The sequence below is a fragment of the Poeciliopsis prolifica genome, unplaced genomic scaffold, assembly GCF_027474105.1.
Source record: "Poeciliopsis prolifica strain line A6 unplaced genomic scaffold, Auburn_PproV2 SCAFFOLD007, whole genome shotgun sequence".
In the NCBI taxonomy this organism is placed as follows: domain Eukaryota; kingdom Metazoa; phylum Chordata; class Actinopteri; order Cyprinodontiformes; family Poeciliidae; genus Poeciliopsis; species Poeciliopsis prolifica.
This window is the reverse complement of record NW_026562382.1, coordinates 10,725,522-10,742,612: the sequence shown is the minus strand read 5'-3', so window position 1 is coordinate 10,742,612 and position 17,091 is coordinate 10,725,522.

The following is a 17,091-nucleotide window of genomic DNA, read 5'->3' as shown; positions in this document are numbered from 1 at the left end:
ATGCACTTATTTTGCAGTGACAAAGTGAAAGTTTAGTGAAATGTTTGAGACTTTAACTTTCTTTCATAAATCAAATTTTTTAAGCTTTTCCTCATATTTGGTGTCCTCTATCTCTTGAATTTAAGTCGCATCCTTGAACAAAGAATTATCAAAGCACCAATAAATCACAGCATGGTCATGTAAATGTTAAAGAGTGATCCATACATAGTACCTGCTGGTGGGTGGTAAATTGTTTTGTCAGCATGGAGCTCTGCTGAGAGAGGAGTGCACAAATGTCCACTTTGTCCTTGTGGCAACAGCATGTGCACCTGCTTATCTACAAATACATGTACAGGGACTAATCTAAACCCAATAAGTAGCGCAGAGAAGAGAAATGCTCGATATGTCTGTGGCACTGCATGAACTGTAGAATGACAATAAAAATATAAATAACAAAGTAAAAAACATACAGAGTGCAGAAATGATGCCTTTTGTTCAGCTTTGCATGGCCCAGCCATGTGTCCCCTCTTTGTACCCCTAAGGACCTGCAAAGTGCTGAGCAGCCGGAAAGCAGCACACCAGAACAGACAGGCCCAGCGGTGCTCCCTCTCCACATCTACTCAACCACATTTCCCCATCCGCCCCCCCCCGTCAGAGCTCTACTGACACATGCATGTATAAACATCTGCATGTACATCGTCCCTGCTGTGTGCTGCAGTGCAAACTTTTACACACTTTTGCTGCCATGCATAATGAAATTAGCTACTGTGCCATTCGAAAGTATTCGCATTGCATGAGCTTTATTGCATTGTGTCATTATGGAACATCAGAGTTCAGTGTGTTTTGGGATCCCCGCAGGAACAAACAAACACTGAATATGTTTGACAAAAAAGTAGATAATGCTTGATTTTCATTTTCTTGAAGAATAAAAAGTACATTTTGCTGTGAATGTGTGTGTAAAATATTCACAGGTATTCAGTCATCTGTGAATATTTTCACAGATGGCAGACTAACTTGATGCAGTTAGTCTGCCTTGATGCAGACTAACTGCATCAAGGCACTGCAGTTAGTCTTACTTTTAAAAAAGTAAACATTTTAGCTTTAGGTGGATGTTTTCACACTGGTGCATTTGACCATATTAAAACAGAATCTCCTTCATGTTTATTAAAAGCAGCCAAAACTTGTGCTTCCTCACTGAACCACTAGGGGCTTAAGCTCCCCACACTTGATGACTGCTGATGTATGCTGCAGGTTTAACTGCATGTAACCCTGCTCGCCCTGAACCAGACCTCCCTCTGCTCTCTTATCCACTGGCCTAAATGAAGCAGTCCACCTCCGCTTGATTAACGTGATGCAATGCTCTCCTAATTGGATTCTCCGCAGAGTTGTTGTTTTAATGCGTTATCTGTTCTCTAGATTTCATCTACGGCATCTGGGAGATGTTGTCATTCCAATGATAAACACCATTTTCACTTGAGCCTTTATTACTAGACACCATGTGCAAAGAAATGGAGATAAATGATTGCGGATCCCGGAGCTCAGATATGCAACTGTACGCTCTCACCTCCTGTACACTCCAACATTGCCAGTGGCCTCAGCTCCTCCTCCACATGGGAACTGCACCGGCAAACAAATGACCAACAGAATACACACTTTGAAGAAGAAGGGGGAGGAGGGGATTGTTTTGTAACACCAAGCTGAGGAGACACTGCTCAAGAAAAATGCATTGGCTGTTTGACTGTTTGGCCCACGTAATCCTTATCTAAAGAAAGGAGAGACTGCGTGGTGAAACCCCCCCTGTCCATGAGCAGCATATATTTCTTCAGTCATAAATTATGATATGGTTGTACATTCACTTGTTTGGCTTGCTGACATGTGTTTGAAAGGCGATATTCATCTTGAAGTCCTGTAATATGATAAACAGAAGCTCTCCCAGCTTTTCAGGAGCTTAGAGCAGGCGTAGAGCAATATTGATGTAGCAAAGGGAAAGGGAGGAAACACTGAAACATAGAGGGACCCTGAACCTTCACTGTGAATTAATGCATTTGCTTCACATCTGTTAGGGTAACATATGTTTACACCTTGGTGTGACTCCTGACCCACTGCCCTCTTGAGTTGTTGGAGGAAACTGCACTGCCTTGAAAAAGTATTCATACCCTTTGAACTTGTTTTTTTTTTTTTTTTTTTAAGATTTTTTCACATTACATCAACAAATGATGATATATTTATTTAAGATTTGATGTAATAGACCAATACAAAGTAGTTGTGTAGAAGAAAAACTAATACGTGGCATTAAAAAAAAAAAAAAAAAAATATCTGAACATTGTGCCAGGCATATGTATTTCCCATCATATGTTTTTGCTGCAAATACAGTTGTAGATCTTTGGATTTTTCTGCCCTAGACATTAAATTTTTTTTTACCATCTTCTTTACAAAATAGATCATCCAATTGGATATAGAGCATCAGTGTTCATGTCTTGTTACTAAATCTATTAAAGGACTGGACTTTGACTAGGCCAATTCTAACATATGTATGCTTTTACACAAGTCCTGGATGAATAGCTCTGGTCGATGTTTGAGGTTAGTGTACTCATACAGATCTTATGGGTGTTGTGGTGTTTTAGATGTCTAAAACTAAAAACTTTTTGGATGTAAGCCAACAAGTTCAGTTTCTGTCTCTGACTGATCTTCTTAAGTACTTTTCCTTTTACCCAACTTGGCTTCTTTCTTGCCACTCTTTTATAAAAGTCAAACTTGTTGAAAGTCCAACAGATTCTCCCATCAGAGTTGTTGTTCACCCACAGCTACTTTGGGCTCCTTGACTACTTGTTTAAAAAAAATGCATGAAATTGTCAATTTAGGTGGATGGACATTTTCTGATCAATTTGCTGTAGCACTATGTTCTTTCCGTATTCAAATGATGGATTGAAAGGTTGGGCTTTTGGTATAAAGCCCAAACCTGCTTTAGATTTCTCCACAATGTTGTTAATGCAAATTAATTGCTCATTAATTATTTTGATATTTGTTTTGTCAAAATAATTCCTTATAAAATACACCTTTGAGGTTGCAGTGCAACAAAATGTTAAAAAAGATTCATGCTTATGAATGTTCTTGCAGGGCACTGTACTCAACTCCTTAGAGAAGGGCTGTGAAATGGACAGAACACTCCAACAAAGAAAAAGATCTTTTTACATCACAACTCGTATCAGAATCTAATAAGAGCAGCAGTTTTTGGCCCACCTTAACCTGGTTGTGAACTCTGCAGTTAATACGCAGCGGTTATTATTTTACCATCAATCAGCGGCGAGGCAGGGAGGCTGCTCTCTCACCTCACCGTGCTGCCTTGCAATCTAATTGTGCTCGAGCTTCATCAGTTTCCAGAACAATCAATTCCTCCTCTGGCTGGATGCGTGCAACTGTGTGCCCTGAACCACTGAACAGCCCTTCAAAATGAGCTCTATCGTCCAGGCCCCCCTGACGTGAGAGCCAGGAGTGGTGGCTGTGTCGGCCTAGACCGGCCCTGGCTACAAACCTGCGTTTCATCATCATTTTTCTGTGGTATCTCTCCTGACAGCTCGAGTCTCTTTGTGAAGCTTTGAAAATCAAGATGTGGTGAGAATGTGATGAGACCCTTGAGGAAGTGACTGAACTTTTGAACTGGCATGTGGGGACAGTCGGGGGCCAGCGCAGACAATATTAAGTGGCCCGCTGCCTCAGAGCTGTCACTAATGGGGTAAACATTGACATACGAGCTCGGTCCTGAGTAGCCGTTCATCTGAGCAACTCTGCTAACCTTGAGAGGAGGCAACATCCTCCTGTCCATGATAAAAGAAATCAAAGATAATTTTCATAAACACATATCCCAACAGGCGTCATGATTCACTGTAATGCCAACAAAGATGCTTATGTTATCGGTCTATTATTATGCTATATTTAGTATCATTCACTAAGTGCACACCTGTATAATATGAAACTCATCTCTATTTCAAAAACACATCCTTCTTGCATGCTATTATAAATGTGCTTGTCATGAGGATGGTTTATATTCATTTATTTTGCATATTCATGCAAGAATCCCACCATGATGACACAACATGTGATGAAGTAACCATATGATGCGGATCAGAATGCAACAATGTTGTCTTTGGCTTTTTGGCTCACACACTGCACCAAACTTATTTATGTGTCATTGCTGAAGATGAAGACATATGGCTCTTTTAAATCTCCTAACAATGCCAATCAATAACAGTGAATGTCTCAGTATTGTCATATTTCATACATCAGCGCTATTGTTGCAAGATGACAGTGATCATTCTCCACACTGGATTTAGGCATAAATGCATGCAAGTCATTCTTATGTTGATCACAGACATCTAAACTGATCCATAGAGTCTAATAAATTGAAAGTATGTAGCCAATCTTCAAGGTTAGACGTCAAAATGGACAATGAAAGAAAACTTTTCTACTTGTAAAAATAGGAGAAATTTACACTGCTGTGCAAAAGTATTCATTCCATAAGAATATGATATGAATGTTATCCATATGTTGTCATGCTAGCCACAAACTTCAACAGATTTTGCCTGGATTTGGAGTGACAGACCAGCAACAACTAGCGCAATATTGGGAAGTGGGAGGAACTGACTTTCATAATCTTTTACAAATAAAAATCTGAAAAGTGTGGTGTGGACTTGTTTTCATTCCTCTTTATTCTAAATCAAGCTTATTGCTTTCTAAAGTATTCAAATCAGTAAATAGAGTCCACTTGTGTGAAATTTAGTGTCACACTGCGTTTCTTATATCTTGGAAGTCAGAACTCAAAGCTGGGTTTGAGGTGAAGTCGGAATTTCAGCATGAAGAAACATAAACATTGTTTGCAGTGGATCTTACAGACATCATTTTAAGCTTTACTTTCTATAAGCAAACATCACTTTCAATTTGTTCCGTTTACAGTTGCATGCACCACATGTAAAGCTCATGCTTATAAAATAAGCATATTTTCACCACTGTTTATGTGGCCATATTAAAACAGAAAGTCAGATTGACAAGTCGTAACTGGGATTAGTCAGAGATGCCAGATACCAGTACCAACTAAGAAGTCTGATTTTATAGACTATTCCAATATATTTTCCTGGCTAGAAAGTAGGATTTTCTCAGTTCTGAATACAGCTGGAACACCAGTCATCAGATTTAGGCTGCTTTTACAAATCTGTGAGGACCATTTATAGGAGTTACCTTTCTGCAGCAGATATGTGTTTATGAGCATAGCAAAATCAGACCTGTGACGATAATAATAACAATAATAGCAACAACAACGACAACAAAATAATAATGGAGGAAGTGGGTTGAGGTCCAAGAAATCAATTCAAATGATGGACTTTATTTAATAACAAACTCTGCTGGTCAAAAAGTCAAAGCTCTCCACGGCATTTACTCAGAATATTTTTTTAGCATTAACATAAACCACAGATGCTGCCCTATTTTTTTTCTTTTCAAATTCAGTAAGCATTGATGGAGAAGACTAAAATGAACAAGTTTGTCTCAGATTCACAGCACCTCAAGGACACATTCATGTCGCAGAAATAACAGAGCCTCTTCCTCATGCTGCTGTACAAAGGCACAATTGAGAGTGATGTGTGTCGCAGTCAGGCAAACAGTGAAGTACGTGGGAAAAAGCACAGGCGCATAACTGCTGAGAGGCATGCAGCAGGAGAACTATCTGTCACTGGAACTTGCAGGGTTGTGACAGAGCAGCTAAAAATGACAATGTAATAGCTGGGATGACATTTTGTTTAAAAACGTGATGACAGAATGATCCCATGTCTCTGTAACTGTAGCTGCTGCCGGGCCAGGAGTCACCCATTATTCTCTACTTAGCCACTGTCTGTCTTGTTGGTCGCTGTGAACACTGCATGTAATGGGCTATGATGAGTTTGTCTGACTTATGATAGGATCTTACATGTCAGTCGATGTCATGCAAATATTTATGACAAGCATGAGCACTCGAGTTGGTGAGCGCATGCTCTGATAGATGTGGATTCCCTGCTGCTGGTGGAATGACACAACATTTTTGAGGCAGTGGTCTACTTCTTCTTCAGACCCCTTGTCCAGCCCACTGTGCCATGCCATGGCAGTGCACCCCTCTTCCCCTGAGAGTTCCTGTGATAGAGAAGACTGAGTGTGTTGTTTACATTGGCTGTACCTCAGAGAGAACAACACAGAAGGAAGAAGAGGTGAGCCCTGAGGGGAGCCAAAGTTGGATTACAAAAGTATTGATGCACCTTGAAATTTTCACATTCATTTCCCATGGACTATTTTTAAGTAGTTGTGTGAACAACCTAAACGGTATGTTGCGCACATTTGAACTGAGGGAAAAATTATACACTGTGTTCAAAGATTTACTATTAAATTGTGTTTTAGGCCTTTAATTTGAACTGACAGGTTCTGTTCCAAAATTGTCCCATTTTTAGGTCCATCTAAAAATGGGACAATCTACTCTGATCAGCTTCCCTTTCTCTGTTGTGCAAAAGCATTTTGACAGCATGTTGCTACCACTATAATGCTGGTAGCTCATTGGAGGTTTCCCTGCACCAAATATTAAAGGTACTCCCTTATACCTTTAATATAAGGGAGTATTAGTAAACCTCAAAAGGGATGTTTTAAGATTTCCAAAATGTGTAACTAATAATTGTCAGCAGACTATTTCACCCAATCCGTAGAACTTTGCAACTTCTCCTGATGTGGTGTGAATGGTTTCGCTGCTTCTCACTTAAGGCACCTGCACATAGTATGCTTAAAACAATAATGGAGTACTGTTATTATTAGTTGGTTATTCTGAGATTAAATAACTCAAAGGCATATTTTTTAACCATTTAGTTATTTTGTCAGACAGTTGGTTGCAAAGGATTTTATGTAGGAACATCAAAATAATTTATTCCTAAAAAATACTTAATTTGTGTATTTTTGTACTTTATATTTCTCTACATTGTGTAAACAAGAATATTAATTCATTGTCTGTCCTGTGGGCTGGAGCCTATCTCCAGTAGTCATTGAGCAAGAGGTGAGATACAACCTGGACAGGTCATTACAGGGTTACACAAAGTTTAGACAACCATGCACATTCACACCTAAAAACAATTTATGGAGATCAATTAACCTAAAAGTAATCTTTTTGGACCATGGAAGGAAGTTGGAATAACCAGAGGAAAATCACACATGCACATGGAAAAACAAAAAGAAGCAAACTCCATGAAGAAAGACCAGGCTGGTCATCAAACACAGCATCTTCTTTCTGTTGGTGCTACCAACTGTTACATGATGCAACAAAATAAAATTCACTAAAGTTTGTGATTCTTAACATGACAAAATGTTACAAGCTGAGTATGAATATTTTCACAATCCACTGTATTTCTGTCTCTCTTTTGCTGTTGGTCTATATTGACGCAGCAGGCGGACGGTTGAAAACAATCACAGCCTTAATAGGATATAATCTAACATCCCTTTTGGCTGGCAAAATTCTATGAATCAGCTTTATTTATTCACTGTTGTAAGCAGCGTTTGAAAGGAGTAATTTGAAGTGAGAGAGAGCTGATAAATACTGGTTGCATCCCCCCATAGTGAGGGAGCGGTCTAAGTGGTGAACTCTCTCTTTCATCCTCTTCCATTGCCTGTGGCTTTCTGGAGCGTCAACATTCTTCCACTTATCTCTACAGCCATTAGCGCTGTCAGCCTCCCCTGCGTCTCTGCTCTGGCTCACAGCGAGGCCCGTGCTGAAATTCCACCTATATCAGTTGACAAACGGGTTGGCTTCAAAATTAAGACCCAAACAAATTGGGTTGTTTGTGTTTCTTGAGGAGTAAACACGGAGGAGCTCAACCTGGAGAGAGAACATCGAAGGCCTTTGGCTGTAGCCTTGCGCATGCACAAAGGAGTCAAATGCTAAAACAAACAGTAAAGCTTAAGAAAGAGTGTTGCCTGAAGTGGCCACTCAGTGTTGGTTTGAGAGTGACTGGGATACATGAAAACTGATGGTGTGATGACTTTTGTTCATGGTGGCAGATCAGTACTGACAGGAAAATACAGGATGGTTAATTATGAGTGTTGAACATAAGAACAATAGCTTTCTGGAGCCACATAAAAGCCACAGATCTGCGGTGGCTTGTGTGATGGGCACAAGCCGCATGTCTTGTTTCATGCTGGCCAGTCAAGGTGGCTTCTTGTAGGTTCTTTGAGAGAAAATCCGCAGCAAGTGGGTTGCATGTAATTTTGATTGTGACACACTGTAATACCATCTACTTAAATTTACTTAGCATTGTCCATGTGGATAATTTCGGCAAGTAACATTTTGTTGTTTTATGTTACACTTTTAGTTAAAAAATGCAGCTGTTTGCAGTGAGATAATTCGTATCAACAATCAACCCAGATAAACAATGAATTATAGTCACATTTCCCGCATTATACATTGGGGGAAATGTGGGCATATGACACCAAAAACTAATATCTACTACCAAGAAGGTATTTTGGCTTTAACAAGGATGGTGACCAGTCATATTTCACGAGTCACCTCATCCAACTAGGGATTAAAACTACCAGCAGTTGTAATTGATTTGGGGGATGGGGAAATGTTGACGTGTTGTCAGCCTGTAAGTCAAGATCTCATCAATATTATGTCTTTCTCATGAACCTTTACCCAGCTGATTTTCGGTGAAGTAAGTATAGCGTGCTCTAGTTTTACTCAGATTTGACATGTTACGAATTGAACTGTGTATTAGCATTTCAAAGAGTTTGGATTATTGCACACCATTGACACACATAGCACTGTAAATCTTTTTTTGTCAAAATGATCCTTTTGAGGCTGAACACATTGAGTGCACAAAAATATCTTGAAATTAGATTGTATCTATTAAAGATAGTCTCTATTGCTTGTAGTTAGAATATACTTGTACTCATTCTTAAACTCTGAAAACTTATTTCAGAAAATAACTATTTCAAGATATTCTACTTTATTGAGAAGAACCTGCACACAAAGTATTTCAGTTTAATAATGAGTCTTCATGGTATTTACTCATCTCTCATTCAAAATCTAAAATATTGTGTAAATTGTTTTGACTATATTAAAGCTTACAATTATTTCTCATGTATGCATATTCATCAACGCATTCAGACAGATCAATCTGAAGGATTGTTATTTACTGATAAAATGCCATAAGCTGATGAATTGCTAGACAGCATTGTGTTAGATGGACTTGCATTGCACAAAATGTGATGCACAGAAAGACATACACTTAAATTAGCAATTTTATGCAAAGTAGGTGCCTAAATATTATAAAGCTACCATAACATAGCTGTTGTTTACAAATGAGGAATCACAAATTTATAAACGAAAATAAGCTCTGCAGGTTGATAGTGATACCACACTGGAGAGCTGAACTACCTCTGGGATCCCATAGAGGGAGTCTGACATCACTGCTGCATGTCAGGAAACACACACACTCATACATACACACCCCTACATGTTGGACCACATACTGACAGAATAAATATCCCTGTCATGAGTTTGTAATTATGGATTTTAACAAAAAAAATGGCACCTTTGAAGGAGTAAAAAAAAAATCTAATATTCTTTGGTTACTGCTGGTGTGATGTATTTCACTCCCTCCCAGTGTTCACCGATCTGAGCTGAAACTGACATGCAGCACTTATATTTGAAGATTAGCAGTGATCCTTGATTAATTAGAACATGTGGAACTACATGCCTTAAGCACCACCCTCCAAACTAAAGTGCCTTCAGCCAACCCTGTCTGTCGGATCCCTCATGTAACAGATCTTAGATAGGACAACAGAGGGATTAAGATAATCCCCTATTAAGAACTTTCCTAATCCTCTTGAAACTTTTTGTGTACACACTAGATTAAGCACTGTAGTAAAAACAGGGGTCAAAAGGATTGACCTTAGAGAAGTGATATTTTTCTAGAAGAAAAAAATGAGTGGACAAACTCAGTAAAATAAGATGAAACCAATAAGCACTCATCAAAAACAACATGATTTGACAGCTGTGATTTGGTTTATTAATATAACCGTTTTGTTTTTGCTAATAAACAGATTAAATAATCTGCTGAGTATTCACTTTGTTGCTTTCCATATTGCAATTCTTTCTGCATAGGTAAAGTTCCAGACAATTCCTCGGTGGCTGGAAAACACATATCCACCATATGCTCTCTGGCTACTGATGTCAAGGCAGAGTGATTAGGTGGAAGTGGAGTTCATGTAAGCAACGGTGAGTGCAAATCAGCCCCAGATCTCCCCACAAGATGCTTGCCCTCACCGAGTGAGTGGTACTCTCACAAAGAGCAGTGAGATATGCGATATTAAGTAGGAAGCCATAAAACGCTGTCCTGACCCATGTGGGTGACTACAAGTAATAAGGAGCAGTCAAATATGTATTCAAGTTTTCAATGGAAGCTTGTTGAAAGCATAATGATGTTAGAGTGCTGTCAGGGGAGCTACAGAACAATGTTTTATTGGCTGTTTATTTTATTGGACGACTAACCATGAATCTAGGTAGCCTTCAGTGATATTGCCACATTGTGGCTGAGTCCCTCAGCCTGCATGAGAGGTTTTATTAACCAAACATTTGTTTCTCTGTGCTAAAAGCACCCAGGACTGTGCCTTTCCAGCTCACTGGTGAAAATAGCAAACAGATGTGTGATCTTCAGCCTCTTCTGCATTTCACCAACTCTACTTTTAAATGAGATGTTCCCTAAAATGCAAAGTTTTGCTTTCATAATCAGAAACATTGTGGGATGTGACTGTGGGAAAGATGGAGGAATGTTATTCATTTGTACACACTAGAAACTGATGGGTTATATCTTTAACCCAGATGGAGGGATAGTATTGCTGGAACAGATGTTGTATATTTTAACCAAACAATAGATCAAAAATTGCTTGACCTATTGAAAAATGAAGCACATGGCAACATTGTTCTTCCCAGGTTGCCATTTGGAACTAAACAACTCGGTCAACTTCTTAGGATGATTAACAAAAGCATGATATGGTGTTAATGTGATTTAAGGGATAGTTATGATATGTAGTATTGACAATTTAATTTTAAGACAACTACCTAAGATACCTCTACTACAGGTTTTCTAATAACTGAGCAGAGATACTTATTCTTTTACTTGAGATGACAAGAACAAGAACAATGTTCTTTATGGCCTGGACATTTATTACTTCACATAAACACAAGAATACAAATTCTCGAGAGTCCTTACAGGTCCCTGCACCTGCTGCATATATATGTAATGATTTTCTGACAGGACACAAGAAAAGGTTCTGCACAGATGAACTACAAAGAACCAAGAGCATAAAAAATTGCAAGATAAGAATGATCTAATTTTGTTTGTGCAGCCCTGGGAAAGAACAAAATTCCTTTTTTGTAAAATATGTAACACTCTTCAGACAGTATTAAGACTCTTTTTGTTTCATTGAAAATGACAAAAATCACAACAGTGTAATTTGTCTACAATGAGTTTACAGTAATTTGTTCCAGTTTTGACAGCTTCATACATGTAATCGTTGTGCTTGTCTGAGATAGTCCCTATACCAAAAAGAGCAATAAAAATGTTTTCTTTGTATTTTCAGAAACAGCATAAAGGTTTCCTTAACAAGTAAGAGTACTTTAAGAAATCCTTGATCTGTGTAGAATGACCAAATTCTGGCTTGACCAATCAAATTATTGTAAATGAAAGGTGAGTCAGGTGAATTGAGTTAAAGCCAGATCAGCGATGTGGATAGACTCAAACTGATATCAGAGCAAAGTAGGAGGTTGCATTTGAATTGAAATTCATCCCCAAAATATCTCTGTATAAAATTTATTTTTTGTTTTCCTGTTTCCTAATTGTTTCCCTTTGGTTAAAACCACCAAAATAAACTAAAAATTAAATTAATACTGCATAAACAAATATGAGCTGAAGTTATTGATCCAAAACAGTTCTGCCACAACTTTGACTCTCAAGGTGCATGGAAATGGTTACAGATTCGGTAAGGTGAAGACTCCAACATGCCTTGAAGTACCAAGGAACAACTTTATTTGTATATCAATGTATCTAGTACCTTATCTTTATTTTTTGATCCTGTAAAAGAGGAACTCTGATCTGCAAGTTGTTGTACAGTTTAAGGTGATGTTCTGTAAAAACAGACAAAATAATCACGACTAAAATACATGTATTGACAATTCTTTTTCACAACAAAATTAATGCATAATAGGGATGTGATGAAATCACATACGAGCTCCTGCAATATAAAGATGCCTCAGTATTAGTCTTCATAGGCGGGCCACTTTTGCAAAGCACGATACAGTTATGTCCATATGTAGCTTCCACTGATGAAGTATAAGGGATTATTAGTTATCCCACTGAAGAATGTGGATTTTTTCTTTTCAGTGTGATGAATATAACATTGTTAAGCCATATTTAGGGTTAACCAGTATGCTGCGTCAAAGCCATAAACAAACAAAGCATACTGTGTTAACCAATTGTTTTATATTTGGCACAGGATTAGGTTAGAAAAAAAAAAAACTAAATTCCTTATAACTCATCAGATTTAAGAGTCTACGGAATAATTCCGCTGAAACCCACAAAACCTGAGTTAATATCAAGACCAACATGAATTTGGTTTGCATGAAAGGCCTTATGATTGTTTATGAGTCTTTTAAAACCCTGTGGATAAGAAAATAATTTTTCCTACAATGCTTAGTGCCATAAATGTGGATGGGCAATTTCTGTTTCATTTTCTCAGCTCACTAACTGTTGGCTACACCGCGAGATGTGATAACTACACCAATAATACTTGGACTGTATGGGACTAAATCCATTACAACAGGCATTTGCATAATACAGTGGTGTCATTGAACAAATGAGAAGCATGTAATGATCCAATCTGTGCGGGACAAAATGAACACTGCAAGTAAATATGTAATGATTTCCACATGGCTGAACAACTGACGAGATGAACAAAAGACCTCTCCGTGGCTTATGGGCGACTCTGGACAGCACTGAATATATCCATGACCTCGGTGTAGCTTTGGATTAAAATTGTTTGAATTAAGCATCACAAGAAACTTGGCATGTCCTTTGGCAAGAACAGTACCCTAATGCTGCTCGGACGTTTTCTCATTTTCCCAAATTACATTCTTGGACTTCAGTGTGTTTACTGGCATTTATATTACAGACCAACACAAAGTAGTATATAGCTGCTGAGAGAAAAGAAAATAGTCCACGCCATTTTACCCACAAATAACATTCTGACAAGTGTGGCATGCATTTATTCCAACTGCTCCCGAATAAAAGTGCAAGTTTTCTGGGGTATCTCTCTATTAGCTTTGCACATCTGTATACTGAAGTTGTTGCCTATTTTTCTACGCCAATCTTCACTCTTCTTCGAAGATCTTTCAGACTGCATATTTAATGTATGACAACTGAAAACAATTTTTTTCCAAACTTCCCACTAATTTTTCATTGGCTTTTGCTCTAAACTTTGACTAGGCCATTCTAACACAAATATGAACTGATCTAAACGGTTCCATTGGAGCTGCAAGTTTAGTGTTATCCTGCTCAGCGGTGAACCTCAGCTCAAGTCTCTTCCAGCTTCTGAAAGATTTTCACCTGGAATTGTTCTGTATTTATCTACATCCAAATTCCTAATGACTCAAAACACATTACATTTGTGTCTATAATTTGAAGAAAAGCAAAGCCACAGCATGATGCTTACATGACTGTGCTTTACTATGAGATGAAGTGTTAAGTTTTCAGTTTGCACATAGTGGCGATCTATGATTGTACTGATTTTATTTAGGGGTATTTGGACAAATAGAGCTGAATACAAATATATGCCACCCTTATCTTGTGTTGGTGTATAACATATTAAAACAATTAAATGCCTCGAGGCTTTTGGTTGTAACATGGCAAATATAAAGAAACTCAATGGATGTGAATAATTTAAAAAAAATCACTGCATCAGTGAAGTTTTGGAGGTCAAGGGTTGTAAATGAGGCATCAGGTGTTCATCTCAAGAAACTTGGCAAGTCACTTGGCAAGTAAATGTATCGACTAATCAACACAATAAATACTGACGGGTTGTTGGAGCCAGCTGACAGGGCGGTGACGGATGTGGTTGCAGAAGAGTGGGCTGAGTGGATGGCACGGATCAACCCGATGAGGTCAGAAAGAGAAGCTCTCGCTGCATTTGGCCCTACTGATCTCCAATTAAAGAGGGCAGTGACATCAAACAGCAAAGCAGACCACGTGTGCAACCTCTGCATGTCTTGCCAAGACTCGTCACACACACCCTCTTGGCTTTCACCACAAGCTCAGGAGCTAAAAAAAGAAAAAGAGACACACACACACAAGCTATTATTTCAGAAGTAACTGCTGGACATAATTTTGTCTTTATACTCAGACAAAGCCTGTTGAGGCTCAGCAGAGGTTCATCCCAGTAGCTGCTTGTTCCAATGTTGGGTACATGATCCAGTTTTTGTGGTCTGTCCTCCTTTAGCAACCCCTGTGGGGATGGAATAGTGAGACCCTTTAAAGCCTTGGTTGGCGATCACATTTCTTGCCCAAAAATACAGCGCCCCCAGTCAATGTATCTGTGACTTTTATCTATCAATTAATACATCTGTCTCCATTGTCGGGGCCTGGTGCCCTGCTCGCGGCCTGACCAAGCCGTGAACTTTCGCATTCCTAAAAAACACGGTCATCCAGCCTCTGTAATTTGTCATGTTGGAAGTTGACAGTAAAAGGTCGTCCACTCCCATCGCTGGAGGCAAGAAAAGGCACCAGGATGAAAGTGCACGTTCAGACAACGACTATTACTGGGCTCTCCCTATTTGTATAAGGCGAGAAAAACACAAACACACGTAAACAGTTTTATCTAATCTAGGTCACCTGTGTGGTACATATTTACAGGTCTCTCTGAAGGCAGTAGATCTTGATTATTAAGGTAATGTAATTCCACCCCTAATAAAGTTTATATTGCATCATAAGAGCTTCTCTGTACAGCATTAGAATCAGTTTAATATCTGAAAACCTGAGTGACTTGTGCATTTCGTGAGTGTTTTACACATAACACAAATGTTTACACATTTTAGAAGTATCTTTAATATGTTATATTTTTCTAACTTACTGTAGTTCCTCATTGGTCCTAAAGCAGACAAGCTATCCTTTAAAACCGGCCCACCTCTGACTCCACTCCAGAGCGAGGGCAGGTCTGCCAGCAGCTCATCCATCATGCACAATAACAATTGATTCCCAAACATAAACAGAGCATCCAAGACATAAGGGACAGCTGGATCAGGAGGAGCATGGCGGAGGAAATGCACTTATAGACATCATGGCCGAACAGTTCAGCTCCTGTCTGTTGCCCTCGCTCCCACAGACTGGCATGATTTAGTCGGGTCCCTCACTTCCTGCAATTATTTTACTTCCGAAGCACAACACTGCCACAGTCAAAGCACCGTGACACTGAGTGGTTTACTCTAATGGCTCTTTAGGTTCATCCTTACTGCGGCTGGGTGATTGTGAACTCTTGACGAGAAAGACAACAAAAAGTGCATTTGTTTAAACTGGGTCTATCCTGAAAATATAAGACATTTTCACAACATTTTAAAGACAAATTTAGCCATTTTTCTAACAGTGAAAACTATCAAATACAACACATTGACATAAACCTGGCCTGATGTAAAAAAACTGATTTGTAAAATAGATTTTTTATTTGTTGTTACCAGAAAAACTTTACATTTCTGACTTCAGTTCCATAAGAAACAAAAACAAGTAAATAGTTTAATGAAACATTTTAAATTTTAGGCTCATACCTATTAAGGTATTAAGGTATTGAATTCTTATCCTGATGTAAAAATACCTCGGGCTCAACGAATCATAATATAATCATTATATGAAGAATTTTTGAAGATAGAAGTTGAAATTCTAAATCAGTTTGAAATATCATCCAAATATAGATAAAACATTCTAGGTAAATGTTCTGCAAGTTAAAAAAAAATCTCATATTCATTGACTATAGGAGAGTAGTCACTCTCTTATGAAAAATAGAAGAGAGTAATCAATGAATATGACAGATGCTCTCTCTGTGAAGTAGCTCTGGGTGGTTTTGTTTGTTCATCAGGGGTTATCAGCAAAGGTGTTCATATTACCGACAGATATGCCCATCAGGGTATTTAAGTCATGACTCTCTGTGAGTGAAAAATACCCACACACCTGCCTTCATGTTATTTTTTACCAAGTAAAATGGTTAAGATGACTGACAGCTGACAGTAACTGATGACAGTATGGGAGCGTTACTCTGCACTTTATGACCAAGGTAAACTATGTGCTTTCTCTGGCATTAAATACGTCTTAAATCAACTTTAAGGGAAACTTATATTACTGCATATTCACTGTACTGGGTTATTACAAAAAGATCTCCAGGACTATTTGTATCCATAACACTTAGCCAACATCACATATTATCACTAAGATCCTTCGGTGTAAAAAAACAAAAAACAAAAAAAAAAAAAGCACTGCTTAAAATTTAAATATTATGAAACTGCACACAACATTCTAGGTATATTGCATGGTTGTTATTCACATCTTATTTTTTATTCTTTCCTCCAAAGTCCACAATAGTTACACTAAATGCATTTTCCAATGATCCCACAATCTGGAGAACAAATGCTCCCAGCTGCTCAGTAACAATTAAGAAAAAATGTGTAAGTTATATTATTCAGTCAACGATAATTTTCTTGAACACAAGGAGCAATTTTGATAAGCTATACTGAAATATTATCAATTATCATGTTTTAATTTTTACCCAAGTGGCTCCCCTATCTCCACTTACATTCCCCTGCTTTGCTCTTCCATGCAGCATTAGAGAGACATCATTAGTGAGGACCAGTGGGAAGGCTGCCCACACCGGAGCAAATGGAAGTCATAAAGCAGCAGTACTCATCGCATGGACATTACACACTGACCCTCCCAATCACTCTGCTGCTGTTTCTGGCTGACAGTTTGTTCCAATGATATGGCAAACCACAGGCTCTTCAAACTCAATTTAGCTCTGCATTAA